Source organism: Sorex fumeus, unplaced genomic scaffold (assembly GCF_029834395.1).
Source record: "Sorex fumeus unplaced genomic scaffold, SorFum_2.1 ptg000015l, whole genome shotgun sequence".
Lineage (NCBI taxonomy): Eukaryota > Metazoa > Chordata > Mammalia > Eulipotyphla > Soricidae > Sorex > Sorex fumeus.
Window position 1 is genome coordinate 21,581,928 of NW_026606072.1, and position 14,211 is coordinate 21,596,138.

The 14,211-nt window shown below is 36.8% G+C and overlaps 1 non-coding gene across 1 annotated transcript; it reads right to left on the reverse strand.

Moving 5' to 3' along the window:
• Positions 1-10,566: 10,566 nt before the first annotated feature.
• Positions 10,567-10,736, reverse strand: LOC130021452 (U1 spliceosomal RNA). The gene has a single exon (XR_008792158.1). It is a non-coding gene; the product is annotated as a U1 spliceosomal RNA (small nuclear RNA).
• Between the last annotated feature and the right edge of the window lie 3,475 nt (positions 10,737-14,211).

Genomic DNA, 14,211 nt, shown 5'->3' on the forward strand with positions numbered 1-14,211 from the left:
CTTCACTTAAATAGGCAATTGTTTTATGACACAAACATCTATAATACTACCTTTTAATTATTTTTCTTTCTTACTTATTAGTATGGTTTAGGTGACATGGTTAGAATATTGTTGACATTTTATGGTTTTGAGTATAGTTATAGCACACACTCATGATACTCTACAACTATTCCATGCCACCTCAAATGCACCTATTCATTTCTCCTCACACCCACTTCTGACTAGCTAATTTAAGTTTTGAAATTCAAGGTCTAGTTTGTGTCATTGTTTGGTATTTTATGTTCCGGTAGCTTGTTTTTTTCTATACTATAAGGAGTGAGGTCACCTGGTATAATATCGACTATTAAACATTGCTTTTCTAAAAGATTATGTATATTCTTTGTTTCATTTGATGCAAGCATTGTGAGCATAAATGTACTCAATTGAATATTGTTGTACATTATTGCCAGCATTGTTGCCTCTTTTAAACAAGTTTCTTAGAGATCATTAATTTTTAAATTTGCTCTTTGGTAAAGGGGAAATTTGAACCTCTTTTTTTTCCCAAAATCTGTATTTTTTCTGCTATTGATCTTAATTCAGGAACTGAAGTAAGAAGCTTAAACTTTTGGAATTCTGGCAATAATCCAAGCCTGTGTGAAAGTTAGCAGAAACATTTATTTGTCCCCTGATATTTATTTTCTCCTATTTTATTGGCAATAAAATTCTAGATTTTAGCCTAGGATTATGGCCACCTGGAAAAAAAGACTCATTTTCAAGCTTTTCATGTTATTAGGTGAAGATAAATTTTGGCCAACAGTATATACCACGTAACCTTTAACGATGGAGTGGTGAGGTATGGAATATTTGCCCTTCTTTTCTCTTTTTTTTATATTACTGTCAGAAAACATGGACATTCATCCTGGGACTCTAACAGCCATCTTTAGTCATTGTTGAAAATTTAAGTTGAAAAGCTGAAACAGTATTATCAGAGTGTAAGGTTCAATCATTATAGAGTTTTTCACGAATTCTGAACCAAAGATTTTAGGACATTGAGTAGGGAAGTTCTGATTTAGTCAAAGCAGAAGCAAAGAAAATCTTTTATTTTCATATGTTGAACTTCAGTTTATTACTTCTCCATGTTTTTCAAGCAAAAAATAAATGACTTTATTTTTAAACTAAGAATTTTTCCAAGCTGATATCAGAGAGAATAGATAATATATTTGATATGGTATTTATTTCTATTTGATATTAAAATATTTTAATGAGCAGGTATTTACAAGTAAATATTGCAAATTAATAGTCTGTCAAGAGTAGTCAACTAAATAAAAAACAAAAGTAATGATCTAAATGATAAATATCTGCTTTTAATTTCTATCATCAGAACTAACAACAAAATTTAACATGAAGCAACTGAAACTGAAAGTAAGACAAACACGATGTTTTTATCTATTTAATGCTTTGCTTATACCCAGTCTTGATTTTAAAATACTTCATGCATAAATTGTCTTGAACCACAACAAAGCAAAATTTATTTTGTTTGATTTTGTTCATTATTTTATTTAGATTTACTGACTATAACTAAGTAAAAGTTTATTTTTAGAAATGCTGAAGACTTTACCATAATCTAGTCCATGAAACAGAAATTTTAATTGCAGTCAATAGTTTTAATTGTGGTGCTAGAAATTTTGGTCTGGGAAATAATTTATAAAAGAATAAATAAATAAAAATTATATCTATTTCTATGTCTTCTGCATTTTTTAAAGAAAGGTGAAGATTAGTTTTTTTCACATGCAGGGATTATTCACATCAGGATATGCAGGGATTTGGCTCTGGATTGGAATAGAAACTAGGAAGTTTGGTATAGGAAAGAATTTATATCTTTGTGATGTTAACATTAATGATCAAATCTTTGTATTGTTTACTAGTGGGAAAAAAGAAGAAAATATAGTAATAGAGAACCAGTGTTTTTTTTCTTTGTCTCATGACTATCATAAAATAAGATAATGATTTAAGTCCTCAGCATATGCAATAAATGAGACTTTGTTAGCCAATGAAACTATCATTAAAATAACAAAAGCCTGTGGTGATAAAGAAGATAAAATAAAGAAATTTTTTTTTTGGCAATTGTAAAATATTAACTACAGAAAGATGAAGTTGAAAAGTGGACTTACCTCTTAATATGAATGGAACCGAGAAGGGCTTTATATTGAGCAGTATATAAAATCAAAACTGACAGTGGCTATATTCACTTGTGAATATAGCCTATGTATCATTTAAAACTATGTCAGACTTTTAACTGTCATAAAGTATAGTTAAATAACAATACACATGAATATGTGTCTAAACAACAATGATGAATCCATTTCCATTTAAACAATCATTCCAACGTGGACTTGTCGTAAGTCTTCTGTTACTTTCTCTAGAAGGTAATTGATATTTGTATAATTTAATTACACATACCACTGTGGTATTGCTCCAGTCCAATTTCAGTGAAAATATTTTTTAATCATAAAGTTTTGTTTAGCTATGGGCTATTATTTTTCTCCACTTTGGAATAAATCTTGACTTTTAATACCCACAGGTCCATTTGAAGCCTAGTTTTTTCCACTCAGTTGCTTCCACCATCAACCATGTGTGCTTTTCTAGTATTTATGATCACTTGGTGTCTCTATACATAGAGGGAATATACTTTATTTGGAATGCAGCCTTTGATAGGACACCATATCCACTGTGAAGAGCTTCTAAACTCTGAGAAGATGGGGTATTGAGGAGAACTCAATGTAGCATAAATTTATGATTTGACCTTTCAACTCGACTTTCTACTCTAGGTGGATATTAATTTGAGCAGTAATTGTTTCCCAATCAAATTTTTCAAAGAATGTGCCCTAAATACTTTCTTACTTCATTCAAATAACAATATTAATAATGAAATCCATCTTATGCTCATAATCCACTATTCTTCGTTACAAGTATTTCAATATAGATTTGTTTAATTCTCTTCAATTGAACATTTTCTGTAGAAAACTTGAAAATTTTACTTTGTTTCCAGAGTCTTCTATTTTAATTCTTTTCTCTAGGGCTCACATTCTTTCAGATGATTTTATTTCCAAATATAAGCTATGTTCAAGAAGTAATAGAGCTTTATCAAACTAGCTGAATACATATTTGATCCTAAACTTACACTATGTGAAATGATATTCTGTGGTTACATATCAGTTGAAAATATCTATACATTTGATAATCATTATTACCTTTTGATAAAATATTGGAAACATCTGAATGTCTACAAACAAGTCTTTAGTGTCAATATTTAAATAAAAAATTATAATTGTAAAAATACCAAAAAGTATCTTGAGATATTAATATGGAATGCTAGCATTCTTTAAGATCAATATTCAATTAAGGTATTTGAGTGAAGATAGTGTTTAAAAAATTTGAGAGGGGCTGGAGCAATAGAACAGCAGGTGGGACATTTGCCTTGCACGTGGCTGACTCGGGGTTCAATACCAGGCATCCCATATGGTCTCCCGGGCACCGCCAGGAGTAATTCCTCAGTGCAAAGCCAGGAGTAACCCTTGAGCATTGCTGGGTGTAACCCAAAAAGCAAAAAAAAAATATTAGAGGACTGGAGAGCTGGATCACAGGGCCTTCTTTACTGTATATAAAAGAAACATGGGTTTTATTCTCGACATATTAGAATCCCCTAAGCACCAGGAGTAGCCCCCAAGTATCTCCAGCTATGACCTAAGAAAGAAAAAGAAAATACTATAAAAAAGAAAGAAAGGAATATGTATAGCTTATAATAGCAATATTATAATATTTATGGACTCCAGAAATATCATAAATAGCAATACATTTAATATACCAGCAAAATTAATAGGCAAGATGAAATAAATAGTGAAAGAAAGAGGTTGATTTATTTAGCTCACTATATTCAAAATACTATTTCTACATGTATTTAGAATTAAAATTTGATTTATTTTACACAGTATTTCACATTAAGTATTTAAAACTCGATGCACTTTATACTTAGACCATTTCTCAATTAAGACTAGCTTTATAAAAATAACAAGTACTATTTATCTTTCATGTCAGTAAAAGTAACTCGGTAGAAATATAGAAGCACTAAGGAATTATAGTTTCTCTCTTCCTCTCTCTCTATTTCTCTCTCTTTCTTTCTCTTTCTCTCTCTCTTTCAATTGCCACAGTTGAATAGATGAAAATCATTAGTTTCGGTTAATGTGAAATGAACAATTATGAACTTTCTTTAATTCTTCTAAGTTTTGCATTTTGGGGGAGGTAAGGAAGCTATAAAATATTTAACATAATAATGATTTGATTAATTATTTGGAGAAGAGAGGAAAACCTGAGCTGAACTGACATAAAATCTGATTTTAAGTCCTTAAGCTGCTAGTGTGATGAGACAGACTGAGGAAAGGTCTCATCTCAGAGCACCTGCAGCAATGGTGGGTGCTAATCCAAAGGCTTCAGTGGCCTTTGGATTAGCCTCCATGGTGGTTTTGGCTCCATTTTCACAAAATTCTTTCTCACCACTGCCATAGAATTGAATTATTTTGTTCTTTTAGCTTCCGAGCATTTGAAATAAAAGGATTTTGGATTCTTTCTCAACTTTTAACTGAGGAAGGGAATGTCAGTAGCCATATAAAAATAACAGAAATAGCCTGAGACATACATTTCTCTCTCTCTCTCTCTCTCTCTCTCTCTCTCTCGCTCTTAACTTGATAGAACAAAAAGAACCTGTGTCAAATCTCTGTTGAATTGCTTAATCAAGGAGTGGAGGATTGACATTATAGGAACTAAAGCTTCACTGTGAGTGTTTGGCTGGATTTTGGAAGATCATGGAAACTGATCTTCATTTAAGCCCCAAATCAAGTAGATTTCTATGCAGCAAGGGAAAAGTAGATGGGATCATTGGACTCTCCCAAACTCTTCTGGCTCTGTCTAGCCTTACAGCACCCTAAAAAAACATACTCCCCAAGACACCTGCAGTCACAACAGAGGCTATGAAGCACCTAATACTTACAAAAAAGCAGACACTTCTTTATGATTTGTTATTATGAATGTTATTTGAATCAAGGTCAGTGGAATGCAAGGCAAATCCTTAAGTCCTATATTAACTCGTTGGTCCCTGAATATCAATAAATTTAAAAATTATATAGTAATATGTTTTTGTTTTTGGATCATACCTGGAAGTTCTCAGAGGACCACATGTTGCTGGAGTTGAAAGGGGGATTGATGGGAATTACTTTCTGTAGCCTCTGGCTCCATTACAGTAATGCTCAATCTGATTAACTTTTGGAATATGTTTGTTTATGAATCGCCTAGAGAGAATATCAGAAAAGAGAGATTCCTTGAAGCTAGAGTAGTTGGTGGAGGCACTCCTTCTATTTGCAATCTCCTTTCTAAGGTCAGATCAACATAATGGATTCAGCAGGCTCTGTACTGCTGGGTAGACATTTCTGCTCTTTAACGTAGCAATGAACTAATTCCATGTCTCTGGCATTTTCCAACTATCAATGGAGTGTTTTCAGTCAACCGTGGTACTTATTTAAGTAGTAAATTACACCTTTTCAATTCTGATAAGTTTTATAATTTATCGTACTTGTCATAATCTATATTTACAGATTAGTCAAACAACAGTCAACAATGAGTTCTTGAAAATACAAGCTTTTATTCTGCCTTTTAAAATAAATAGATGTGTGTATTCATTTGTGCAAATACCACTTGTTTCCCTCTGCTGCCATTTCTCTGACAGCAGTATGTAGGACCATTCTTTAAGTGATTATATTCTGATGGGAAAACAGCCAAACAAAAACTGTCAACAATTTCATATCTTTTCTAAAGCGATTTAGAAATACAAATTAACATCTAATGTGAAAATCTATAAGTATATGAGAGTAATGTTCTGCAAGTATGCATTTCATTCTTTTAGTTTCTCTGAACTTCTAGAAAAATAGACAAAAATATGTCTGTTTAATGTTCTTTTAAGATTTTTTATTTGATCTGATGGCATTAATCTATGAATGGAATCAATACATTGAATATCCTGTAATTCAGATAAAGGGGAAAATCACAAAAGCAGCATGATGACCACCTCCAATTAAAAAAAATTAGATGATTTGCACTTTAATGAAGAGCTTTCTTGATTTATGAAGTCAGAGATCTACAAGAAAGGGAGGAAGGAAGGAGGGAGGGAAGGAAGGAAGGAAGGAAGGAAGGAAGGAAGGAAGGAAGGAAGGAAGGAAGGGAGGGAGGGGAGGGAGGGGAAGGAGGGAGGAATGGAAGGAGGGAAGGAGGGAAGAGGGAGGGAAGAAGAGAGGGAGGAAATGAGGAAGGGAGAAAGGGAGGAGGGAATGAGGAAAGAAGGGAAGGAGGAAGGAGGGAAGGGGAAAGAAGAAGGAAGATGGAAGAGGGAAGGGAGGAAGAAAGGGAGGGAGGGAGGGAAGCGAGAAGGAGGGGGGAAGGGAGGAAAGGAGGAAGGGAAGGAAGTAAGGAGGGAAGGAGAAAAGAAAGGAAGGAAGAAGAAAGAATGAAGGAAGGAAGGAAGGAAGGAAGGAAGGAAGGAAGGGAGGGAGGGAGGGAGGGAAGAGAGAAGGAGGGAGGAAGGGAGGAAAGGAGGAAGGGAGGAAGTGAGGAGGGAAGGAGAAAAGAAGGGAAGGAAGAAGAAAGAGGGAAGGAAGGGAGGGAGGGAGGGAGGGAGGGAGGGAGGGAGGGAGGGAGGGAGGAAGGGAGGAAGGGAGGAAGGGAGGAAGGGAGGAAGGAAGGAAGGAAGGAAGGGAGGGAAGAGAGAAGGAGGGAGGAAGGGAGGAAAGGAGGAAGGGAGGAAGTGAGGAGGGAAGGAGAAAAGAAGGGAAAGGGGAAGGAAGAAGGAAGAGGAAAGAGGGAAGGGAAGAAGGAAGGAAGGAAGGAAGGAAGGAAGGAAGGAAGGAAGGAAGGAAGGAAGGAAGGGAGGGAGGGAGGGAGGGAGGGAGGGAGGAAGGGAGGGAGAAAGGAAAGGCCATCTCATCACTCAAGGTCTTAGAGATCTCATAAGCCAGATTCTGACAAGTACAATGTCAACTGGAAAAAGCCTCACCTTTGTTCATTTTGGATGTGGGAAAGGCAAGTTTCTGACAAAGACAAGTTTCAGTGTTCTATTTACTTGTCATTTTGGCCTTTCAATGGTGTAATTTATAAATAGAAATCATTAATATGCTGAGTAGTATAAAGAGCTTTTAAAACCACTTGAGAATGGTGTAAGGAGGTTGTTCTTGTTTTCTTGCTGTGACAAAGAAATGAGGGGAAAATATTAGTCACTAGCATGTTGCAAGAGAGTCTTGCACTTTTCAGTCTCTTCCAATGGGTTCCATTGCAAAGAGGAGCGGAGATTGTCATTCCTGGGTCAAGTAATGAAACAATTTTCTCACTACTCATAAACAGTCCCTAGATGCTTTTTCATACAATATGATACACTCAGGTAAGGTGATATAACTAATATCTAATGAGCTAAACTATTTATAGGATCCCTATAATGCTAAATCCCTAACATTGTAGCATTACGTTCAAGTATATATTTCTACTAGAAAAAAATGAATTATTTTTTGGTTCAGTGCTAGATGATGAAACAAGAATGTGTTAATTATGAGGAATAAACTATACTTTTTTGTAGTGAAAATTATAGGTATAACCCAGGGACACTATTAGAGGCTACTTTGCCTCTCTTTCTAGGGAATAATTGTGGTTTATTGAGGACTCAAATTGCTTGGTATGGTAGAATTCTTGATCTACGTGGTAAAGTAAAATAGTCTGAGTTTCCTGGCTATCTGGTTTTGAAATGGAGGAAAACCCATAGAATAAATGAGACCATCTCTGGGCTTAGGATGTTCAAAATTAAATTTTTCAAATTTACACCTTTCTTTCAATGTGATTTTGTTATTACTAACTTACCTTAAGTCTTCAATGTTTAACCTTACATGTTTCCCATATTTACTCTAAATATCCAGTTTTCACAGCCTATTGTCCAATATGTACCAATCAAACATCAATCTCATTCACTACCACTCCCCATCTCCTACTACTCTGAGATTCTTTTAGTTCTTCTTACAGCAGCTGATATGTCCCAGTCAGTCTGCTTGGAACATATTTTCTCTACTTCATTTAAATCTTTTTATTCGTTACTCCTTTAATTTACGACTCTTAGAGAGCCCTGCAAGCTACTGAGTGTATCCTGCTCTCAGAAGAGAGCCTGGCAAGCTCCCCGTGGAGCTTGGCATATTTGATATGCCAAAAACAGTAACAACAACTGGACTCATTCCCCAGACCCTGAAAGAGCCTCCAATCATTGGGAAAAGACAAGTACAAAGAGGTTGCTCAAATCTCAGCGCTGGGAGGAATAGAGACGTTACTGGCGCCCGCTAGAGTAAAAGGACAAACAACGGGATGACAGTGATACAGTGATACTCCTTTAATTCAAACTTTCACTAGTGAAAGGAAAGACTATAGGTAGGTTTTACCTAACTCCTATTAAATGTTGTTTCTTGTTGTTGTTGTTGTTGTTGTTACATGTTCTTACTCTTCAAAGTACATATAGGAGTGTGCTATTATTTATTTATTTATATTCTGCCTTGGGGCCAGGGCTGATTCTGCTTGTGTTCAGATATCTCTCTTGGTAGTATTCCGAGAACTATATGAGATGCCCAGGTCTGCTGCATGGAAGTCAAACGCCCTACCCACTATACTACTCTGGCCTGAGTTTGTCATTGTTTACCCATTATTTGAGTTCATGCCAACCTACTCAATTGAAATCTTGGAACGTAAGTTTCTTTGAGAAACTTCTATGCCTGCACCTTTATCCTTTTTTGCATCTAGCACACCATGTTTGCATAGTAGTAGGAACTCAATATTTGGTAAACCAATGACAGAATACCTTTTCATATAAAATGGATTATCTAAGCTAAGAGATTTATGTCTTAGAAGGTAGTCAGATAAGACTCCCTTCTTTTGGTATAGTTTAGGAAAAGTATGCCATGAAACTTATTCTGGTATTTCTAGAAATCACTATGGCAGTTGGAGAATAATTAAGTAGATAATATGCCAAGTTTTATACTAAATTTGCTTTAATGCTAAAAAGAAGATACTGAGATCACCAAATGTCAAGAAATTAAAATTTGTTTGAGAAAAAGAACTACCAGTAGAATCATTGAGTAATAATACCAATGAGGATATTACTGTGCATTTGATATAGATGAAATTCTGGAGCTAATTGCCATAGAAGAAAAAGATTGGAATGACATAGTGAGCTTATAACATTTGCCAGTAAGAAACACAAGAAGTTTGCAGCTGAAGAGAATAAATTTGTAATTACATGATATTATTAATAATATGTGCTATGTAATAGATAAAATATTATGTAATGTATATATGATATGATGTATTACATTTTGTACACATTTTTCTGGAAGAAACTGGAATGAGGAGCAATTTTATTTAAGTGTCAGGATAACCTAAGGAGGAATCTTCTACCTCGAGGATGTCCTAGATTATATCATTTATTCATCTGGAAATCGTGAGAAAAATGGACTGGTTGAAGATTATAGAAAGAACAAGTTCCCACTAGGTACTCAATGGTGTTACAAATAGCATAGTTCACAGTCTCAGAAATTTGAATGAATTAAAATCGTTGAACTGGAATAGGTAGATATGTAGCACTAGGCACTGATTTTGTTAGACGTAATGAAAGAGTTATAATAATACTGTATATCTAGTACAAAAACTACAGCAATGGATTATTGACTAAGACTTGTAAGTATGATTTTTGATCATTATAAATACATTTGTTAGTTTCTTCCTTCTTATTAATTATAAAATAATGATTCTGTAGAGGGGCTGGAGTGATAGCACAGGGGGTAGGGTGTTTGCCTTGCATGCAGCCAACATGGCCGACCCGAGTTCGATTCCTCCACCCCTCTCGGAGAGCCTGGCAAGCTACTGAGAGTATCTCACGCACAGGGCAAAGCCTGGCAAGCTCCCCGTGACGTATCCAATATGCCAAACACAGTAACAACAAAGTCTCAAAATGGAGATATTACTGGGCCCGCTTGAGAAAATGGATGAACAAGGAGAGGAAAGTGATATATGTGATTCTGTAGAGCCATTCTTTTCTGGATATCAATGTCATAGGAGTTCATGAAAGAGAGAAAACTACTGTTTCAGTCTCTCCCAATTCAGCTGCATCAATTAACTATTCCTTGACTGAAAATAAACTGACAATAAAACTTAAGCTACTCCATCTGTAAAGTCAGTTATAATTGTTTGTTGTGATTGAAAGAAATTGAAACTTTTAAGAAATATGTAGGTAGATAAAATAATATACTTTGTTTTCCACAGAATAATATAGCTCATTAGGGAAAAATTTTAAAAATTTCTGTCTTTTTTCCAGTTCTAAGATGTTATGCTCTAATATTTTATGCTATTTATATAAAATAGGTGGAGTCAATGACTGTAAAACTTTAAGGAGACGTTAACTTTTCATGAAAGTGAGTAGTTATAATAACATTTTAATAATATGTATATGTATATTTCTTTATTCGAGGGAGAGTGCAAACACAGTCCCCCCAACCACAAATTATGCAGCCCAACTGGGAAAAACCCATATTCGGGAAAATCACAGGGGTCAGCATATCTGGAGTGCAATGGATAAGCCTTACCTCGAGATAACCACCTGCATAATCTTGGTATCTGTCCTGCCAGGGAAGTATTTTTAATAATATTTTGATACACTAAATCTGTCAGTAAACTCAGAAAGTCACAGTGCCAGAGGTCTCAAAACAGAGTTTTTACTGAGACCAAAATAGAAGGTGTTGACAAAAGTTTGAAGTTCAGTATGAAGTAAAGTAGGTTATGAACAGAGATGGGTTCCTGAGATTTGTCAACACTGATGATGATGCTCTTGGAAATAACTGCTCTGGTGTACCATTGAGAATAGACACTAGAATGGAGTAAGTATGAATGATTCACTTCGTTCTATACGCTCTAGCATAATGACATAGAGTGGTTTGAAAACAGGATTATGTTTCTAATAGCTCTGGAAGACGGAATGATGCTGATAATTTTCTTTAGGATGAGGCCTTTCCCTGGCTTGAAGACTACCACATTTTCTGTGTCCTCACGTCACTATCTTGGTGGGTACAGTGTGTATGTATGCATGAGTGCGTGTGTGCTTGCATGCATGCGTTTGTGTGTGTTTGTGTGTGTATGTGAAAGAGAAAGAGACAGAGACAGACAGAAAGACACAGAGATACTGACAGAGACAGAGACAGGAAAAGACAGAGACAGACATAGATACTAAGAAACAGAGAAAAGGAGACAAAGAGGAAAAAATAAGAAATAAGTGAGAAGAAGAAAGGGAGGGAAGATGGGATAGAGATGATTTATTCTAACCATAACGTACCAAGACTCTGCGCTGTGCTGTTCTCTTCCGGGAGCTGGGTTTTATAGTCTGTGAATCTTGGCTGTTGATGGGATTACACGGCGCCAGGGGCCAGGTGGTGGGTGTGACCCCCGCCTACTGGAATTCGGAGGATCTGGGTGGAGGATGCTCAGCCCCAATCTGAGTAGGCTTGGAGATCTCGGCCCTGGAACCCGCGTGGCTTTGTCCCTCTGCCAGTACCTTCATGTGTGCGGAGAGTGGTCTCAGCAAGGTAGTGGCTGGATCTGGAGGTCTTCGGCTGCCAGAGCCCTGGTTGGGGCGGAGAGGAAAACTCAACCCGCTCCCCTCCAAGGGGCCCCGGCGTGGACAGCCAGGCGCTGGGGCAGGAGACTGCGCTGTTCTCTTCCGGGAGCTGGGTTTTATAGTCTCTGAATCTTGGCCATTGATGGGATTACACGGTGCCAAGGGGCCAGTTGGTGGCTATGACCCCCGAGCCTGGCTGTCCTCACCGGGGCCCCTTGGAGGGGAGCGGGTTGAGTTTTCCTCCCCGCCCCGACCAGGGCTCCGGCAGCCGAAGACCTCCAGATCCAACCACCACCATGCTGAGACCACTCTCCGCACACATGAAGGTACTGGCAGAGGGACAAAGCCATGCGGGTTCCAGGGCCGAGAACTCCAAGCCTACTCAGATTGGGGCTGAGCATCCTCCACCCAGATCCTCCGAATTCCAGTAGGCGGGGGTCACACCCACCAACTAGCCCCCTGGTGCTGTGTAATTCCATCAACGGCCAAGATTCACAGACTATAAAACCCAGCTCCCAGAAGGGCGCAGCCACATTTGCGGCCATGTGACATCTTATCATCTCATTCCTACTTTAGACAAACTGGCAGGCTACGGAATGTAACCTGCCCACACGGCAAAGTCTGGCAAACTCCCCGTGGCATACCCAGTATGCCAAATATCAGGAACATTGAAGGGTCTCATTCTCCTAACTCTGAAAGAGCCTTGAATATGGCACTTTCTAAAAAAAATCTCGGCTAGGACGAAGAGACGTTACTGGGGCCTGCTCCAGGCAATCAACGAATAACAGGATGGTTGTGATTTTTTTTTTTGTGATAACCTACCAAAAGAGACCTGCAAATAAAATTTGCAAATATAGTCACTTTAGATGTTAAAGCTTCAACTAATTTATTTTGGGGAGGACACAACCACTTAGCCCATAACAATGGAGAGCACATTTCAGAAGCATTATTGTTGAGAACAGATGATTTAAACATTGGATGAGAATATTGAAGTGAGGAGACAGTTTATTTTTTATTTTCTGTGTATTTTTAAGATGCGAATTAAATCACAGGAGAATATTAATCTGAAGAGGACTTAACCCTATAAATAGAGAGCCTGAAAATGCAGTACAGAGGAACTGCTTAGACAAAACAAGTGTCTTAGGGAATAGAAACTAAGTGTTGTAGAAATTGTCAACCATTTAGACAGTATCATTTACTTGTAGTGTTTTAAAAACTAATGTGATCTTTGGGAAGATCTATGTGTGTGTCTGTGTACGAATGTGTGTGTTTAACAAGCCAAGATTTTCTTTTTATGTAATTTTGATTAACATTAGTCAGGATTTTAACATTAACAGCTCTTAAGACTGATTATGCTTTGGACACCTTAGGATGTCAATCCTCTCCTCAGGCAGTCTGATGTATACCAGGGAGCCAAGAGGAAATACCTTGATTATAAAGTTATCCAGGTTATTTTCAAATAATTGCAAGTAAACAGGAAGCAATGAACTGACATTCTTGAACATTAAAAAATGTAGCCCCATTGTTCTGTGATTTGCAAAGTTACTATAGCAATTACTGCTTGTTTATTCAAGGGTTGCTTAATTTATACAAGCAAACTTTCCTTTCTGCTTGATGAGAGTTTTCTCCCACTTCTGGCCAGACAGAGTTCTTTAAGTTAACTCTTATTTTGTAAGGAGATGCCATAAAATAGTTTGTACACATCATGCAGGGTTAGACTATCCACTGATTCCTATATTTCGTGAAATAGATGCAACTGATGTTAGGTCAGATGGCTTAGATTTATAATGAGGAAAATAGTGTATGGAATTTAATTTAAGTGATGGCTCATCGTCTCCCCTATGTTTAGTGCCTGTCTGTGAGAAAATATTGACATCGCTGCCCAGTATTGCATGTTTATGACAGGAAGACAGGAAATACAAAACCACACGAAAATACTGTACTTAGTCTTGACTATTTCTTCACAATGATGAAGTATACAATCTTCAAATATGCTTGCAAGATGAATTAGGAATTACTAATAGTACATTAACATTTAAAATGTTAAGCAACCTCCCAAGCTGAGCCGAAATCAGCAATACTTGAAGAAAGAGAAAGGAGGAAGGAGGGGGAGAAACATGGGAGAGAGGGAGGGTGGAAGGGAAGAAAAGTAACTGACTTAGAGGAAGGTGAGGGTAAGGGCAGGAGAGAAACTGGGGTCATTGGTGGTGGGAAATGCAGACTAGTGAAGTGGGTAGACTAGTGGGTGTTGGAATAGACAAAAAAATAAATTATATTAAATTTTACAAAGAAAAAGTATTACGCAATAGAAAATGAATCTCTACCACTAAAACATCATAAAAAATCAATTTTAAGTTGTTTCTTCATCTTTGCTCAGTCCAGTTAGCTGCTAAAGCTCTAAATGGCAAACTTTTGATCATAATTGACCATTTCTTAGCTAAACTGAGTCATGTTGGAATCACCATATTTTTCAGGCTAATGTATATCTGAAACAATAAGAT